Source organism: Lepidochelys olivacea, assembly GCF_965140295.1.
Source record: "Lepidochelys olivacea isolate rLepOli2 genome assembly, chromosome: 2".
NCBI lineage: Eukaryota > Metazoa > Chordata > Testudines > Cheloniidae > Lepidochelys > Lepidochelys olivacea.
The window spans coordinates 52429444-52435248 of record NC_140412.1 but is presented as its reverse complement, the minus strand read 5'-3'; positions in this window follow the sequence as shown (position 1 = coordinate 52435248).

Genomic DNA, 5805 nt, shown 5'->3' with positions numbered 1-5805 from the left:
TGTGGCTATTAAATCATTTCTGAGCATATAGTGGGGATTGTGTAATCTTAGTTTATTCTTTGCCAAAGGAAGGTTAACTGTCTGTCTAATACTGACCTCTGTAGTGATGGAGTAACATAGGCTTTGAGAGCAATCGTCTCACTGTGTGACTACTAGAAGAACAATATTTTGACAGGGCTCACAACGCTGTCCTAGCTAAAGCAATAGTTGTCCTTAGACAGCTCTTCTCTTCTGACTGTTTGAGGATATGGTTTGAGAATTCAAGTAGGGAAGCCCCTCCATTTTAAGTTCCGTAGTACTTGAGAGCTAGATGTTCCCAGACCCATGCTTCAAGACTGTACCTAGTCTCTGAAATCTAATAGACCCTTGTGAAAATAACTGACCATAGTATTATCCTGCTGCTAGCTTATGCAAGTACATGTAAAAATTCCAACAGCTTGCAGCTCAACTTAGGTCAGAACAAAACCCAACTAAAGCAGTAAGACCTTCTAAAGCTAACAAAACCAGTCTTCCACACATCAGTGTAAATAGCATTACACACTGACCACTTCCATACCTCCCAGTCTCTGAATAGTGACATAGATACCTGAATCAGGTGTATATCATTGTCTCTTGTTTAGATCTTCAGTTTCTATTAACACAGGGCTTCACAATCTTATGTGACTGGAAGCCTATTATTAGGGCCTTACCAAATTCATGGCCATGTGATTTGAAAATTGGTAAATTTACCATTTTCAGATGTTTAAATCTGAAATTTCATGGTGTTGTAACCATGATGGTCCTGACCCAAAAACAAGGTGGGGGAGGAAGGTGCCCCACACCTGTTGTGGGTGGGGGGAGGAGAATCATGGGATTGCCACATCACTTTTGTGCTGAGCCCCTTGAGAACAGCTATACCTGTTGGTATCCTGGAGGTGGGTCTGATCTCCCCATGCTGCCTGAAGCACCCAGTCTGGGCCGCCTACTTGCTAATCCTGGCCAGGCTGGGGATGAAAGGGGCTTGCTCTTTCCCCTAGATGGCTGCTCTTGAGGCAAGAGGGAGGGATCAGATCCACCTCCAGGTACCTTCTCGTTGCTGCAGGAAACCAGGCTGGGCTAGGACTTGCAGCTAGGCACCCCCCAGGTAGGGTGCTCCTAGCAGCACAGGGGAGATCAGATTTCAAAAGGAGGGGTTTATTTCATGGTCTGTGACACATTTTTCATGGCTGTGAAATTGATGGGGTGGGGCCCTGCTTATTATATATCTCAATTCAACTATCCAAGAATTAATGGATGAAAATCATCTCAGGGTCATTCCTTTGTTGCTCATCAACCTAGAAGCAAAATTTCATTAGGGTGAAATTCTGGGTCTGTTTGTACTGAAATCCCAGGGTATGTCTGCTTAAGCTGCAATCATGCTAGTTAGCTCAGGTCCCAAAGCAGGGAAGCTGCACCACCATGCAGGCTCCTTATGGGAATGTGTGTTTGTATTTCTTGTCTACAAACTGCAGGTTATTTAGGGGATACTATGCTGACAGCTCCCCTCTCAGTAGTGAGGTTATCGAGGGGGAGGCTACCAGTAGAACATGAGGCAGTGATATTCCAATGGGGGAAGAGCCCCATGGGCTGGATGCTCTGGAATGGTGTGTATGGAGTCTCAGGAACCTTGGGCATAAGCCTTGCTACAAAGCAGCCTATCACCTGCAGATCCTCTCAAAGCAGCCTAGTTAATTCATCTTAGATCATTCTGATGCTGGACTTTACAAGATGACAATATGTATCTCCTTACATGTGAATTGGGACAGGGGTGTCCAGGAGATGTAAAATAGCTAGAAGTGATTTTTAATAGTGTCCATTAGCTGCTGCAAAATATCAGCCTAGCTCTTGGGAAAGTGCTTACAGACCTGCTGATAGAATATTGCTAAAACGACTAAGGGAAAAAAAAGGAAAGAACACACGGAACAAGCAAACTGTGTACCAAACCCCACTCCTCGTTCCCTTTGCTTTCTGTTGCTTCTTATCCATCTTTCATTTGTATGGTTCTAGTACAGCCTTTGATCCTGCACTAGGAGACCCACAGTGGTTCACAGTCATGCTGGAGGGCATAAGGAGTGGGGTCCCGCAGGGATCGGTTCTGGGTCCAGTTCTGTTCAATATAATGGCATAGAGAGTACGCTTATAAAGTTTGCAGACGATATCAAGCTGGGAACAGTTGCAAGTGCTTTGGAGGATAGGATTAAAATTCAAAATGATCTGGAGAAATGGTCTGAAGTAAATAGGATGACATTCAATAAGGACAAATGTAAAATACTCCACTTAGGAAGGAACAATCAGTTGCACGCATACAAAATGGGAAATGACTGCCTAGGAAGGAGTACTGCGGAAAGGGATTTGAGGGTCGGAGTGGATCACAAGCTAAATATGAGTCAACAGTGTAATGCTGTTGCAAAAACAAACATCGTTCTGGGATGTTTTAGCAGAAGTGTTGTAAGCAAGACACGAGAAGAAATTTTTCCGCTCTGATTAGGCCTCAACTGGAGTATCATGTCCAGTTCTGGATGCCACATTTCAGGAAAGATGTGGACAAATTGGAGAAAGTCCAGAGAGGAGCAACAAAAATTATTAAAGGTCTAGGAAACATGACCTATGAGGGAAGATTGAAAAAATGGGGTTTGTTTAGTTTGGAGAAGAGAAGACTGAGAGGGGACATGATAACAGTTTTCAAGTACATAAAAGGTTGTTGCAAGGAGGAGGGAGAAAAATTATTTTTCTTAACCTCTGAGGATAGGACAAGAAGCAATGGGTTTAAACTGCAGCAAAGGCAGTTTAGGTTGGACATTAGGAAAAACTTCCTAACTGTCAGAGTAGTTAAGCACTGGAATAAATTACCTAACGAGGTTGTAGAATCTCCATCATAGGGGATTTTTAAGAGCAGGTTGGACAAACACCTATAAGGGATGGTCTAGATAATACTTTGTCCTGCCTTGAGTGCAGGGGACTGGACTAGATGACCTCTCAAGGTCCCTTCCAGTTCTATGATTCTATAAACATCACAACTGAAAAAGATAATAGAACCAAGAGCCTCCTCTCTCTCTCACACACATCTGCAGATAAGTCCTCTCCATCCTGACCAGAGAGGCTACTAACCCACTGACAAGACAGCAGGAATGAAATCCTGTCCCCATTGAAGTCAATGGGAGTTTTGACACTGATGTTGCTCCAAGTCTCAGCAGCAAACACCCATAATTAAGCTCCCAGTACTATCTGCCACAACCTCCCCTACTGTGACCACAGTAGCAGCAGCCTCTTCATGGTTTCTGTCTCCACCATCATAGACATCAGTACCTGTCATCTTTCTGTATACACTATGACTCCAGTCTCCATTTGCAACAGCCAAGGGATTTGTCCATTTACCCACCCCGTTCCAAAAAAAAAAAATTGGTTCAACCTAAACTGTAAATTTCAAAAAAACTGGTGAAACAAGAAAGTCTCCCGCTGAATGCCCCGGCTGCTAGGTAAAAGAGAGATTCTCACTCTCTCTAGTCCACTGATTAGTCAAGGATTTTCTGCAAAGTAGAACACCTTCAACAGGAGACACTGAGGGAGACCTACCCCAGACTATGCTATAACCAAGTGATTAGGGCACAACAGGCAGAGTGGGGAACTGAACCTGGGTTTCCTACATCCCAGGTGAGTGCTCTAATCACTAGCCTAAAAGCTTTAACTTGGGTGTTTCCTGCTACTGTTGCTGCTCCCTCCCTCCGTGCCCACCACTGCTTTGTTTATGGCAACTCACTTCCCCACAAAATTTTATTTTGGCCTGAACTATTCAGTGAAATCATGGCAAATACCCAACAGTTTTGGGTTGACCAAAAGAGCATTTTTGGCAAATAAATTATTTGTCAAAAAAATCTCACCAACTCTGCTCTGGTCTGACCACTCTGCCTTGCCTAGCATACTTCCTACCTCAGCCTTTCTCATCTGAGTTTTAAGGAACCCAAACCATCCTTGAATAATGAGCGACCCCCCAACCCTTCCCCATAGGGTCTAGGACTTGCTGGTGAAATGGATTGGAGAGAATTTTTGAATGAATTGGAGTGACTGGGAGAATTCTTAATGGACGTGGGTATTGAGGGTCATATGTAGTAATGACAGAGCAGCCCTCTTCACTGCATCTAGGTGGGGGGAAAGTTGACAAAAAGTTGAAGTAAATCACCACTTCCCCCAGCCCCCGTTTGAGCACTGTACTCATGGCGGGGAGAAGATGTTGATGGAGCCAGGTTTGAGAGCAATCAGAACTTGCTCAGTTTAAAGGGAAGTACTTGCTCGGAGTCAGGAAGCATCACCACAGGCAGTAATCAAGCCTTGTGTGGGTCTCACAGGCACATCAGGAAGGGACTTCTTTAGTCTACACAAACTGACAGGTCTCTTTACAGCTGATCCCTCTCTAATTTGGGAAAGCTGATTGAAAAAAACTCAATTTCATTTAGGGTATGTCTACACTACGAAATTAGGTCGAATTTATAGAAGTCGTTTTTTTAGAAATCGGTTTTATATATTCGAGTGTGTGTGTCCCCACAGAAAATGCTCTAAGTGCATTAAGTGCATTAACTCGGCGGAGTGCTTCCACAGTACCGAGGCTAGAGTCGACTTCCAGAGCGTTGCACTGTGGGTAGCTATCCCACAGTTCCCGCAGTCTCCGCTGCCCATTGGAATTCTGGGTTGAGATCCCAATGCCTGATGGGGCTAAAACATTGTCGCGGGTGGTTCTGGGTACATATCGTCAGGCCCCCATTCCCTCCCTCCCTCCATAAAAGCAAGGGCAGACAATCGTTTCGCGCCTTTTTTCCTGAGTTACCTGTGCAGATGCCATACCACGGCAAGCATGGAGCCCGCTCAGCTCACTGTCACCGTATGTCTCCTGGGTGCTGGCAGACGTGGTACTGCATTGCTACACAGTAGCAGCAACCCATTGCCTTGTGGCAGCAGACGGTGCAATAGGACTGGTAGCCGTCATCGTCATGTCCGAGGTGCTCCTGGCCACGTCGGCCAGGAGCGCCTGGGCAGACATGGGCACAGGAACTAAATTAGGAGTGACTTGATCAAGTCATTCTCTTTAGTCCTGCAGTCAGTCCTATTGAACCATCTTATGGTGAGCAGGCAGGCGATACGGATTGCTAGCAGTCCTATTGCATCATCTTCTACCGGGCAGGCAAGAGATGAGGATGGCTAGCAGTCCTATTGTACCATCTTCTGCCGAGCAGCCATGAGATGTGGATGGCATGCAGTCCTTCTGCACCGTCTGCTGCCAGCCAAAGATGTAAAAGATAGATGGAGTGGATCAAAACAAGAAATAGACCAGATTTGTTTTGTACTCATTTGCTTCCCCCCCTCCCCCGTCTAGGGGACTCATTCCTCTAGGTCACACTGCAGTCACTCACAGAGAAGGTGCAGCGAGGTAAATCTAGCCATGTATCAATCAGAGGCCAGACTAACCTCCTTGTTCCAATAAGAACAATAACTTAGGTGCGCCATTTCTTATTGGAACCCTCCGTGAAGTCCTGCCTGAAATACTCCTTGATGTAAAGCCATCCCCTTTGTTGATTTTAGCTCCCTGAAGCCAACCCTGTAAGCCATATCGTCAGTCGCCCCTCCCTCCGTCAGAGCAACGGCAGACAATCGTTCCGCGCCTTTTTGCTGTGCGGATGCCATACCAAGGCAAGCATGGAGGCCGCTCAGCTCACTTTGGCAATTAGGAGCACATTAAACACCACAGACATTATCCAGCAGTATATGCAGCACCAGAACCTGGCAGAGCGATACCGG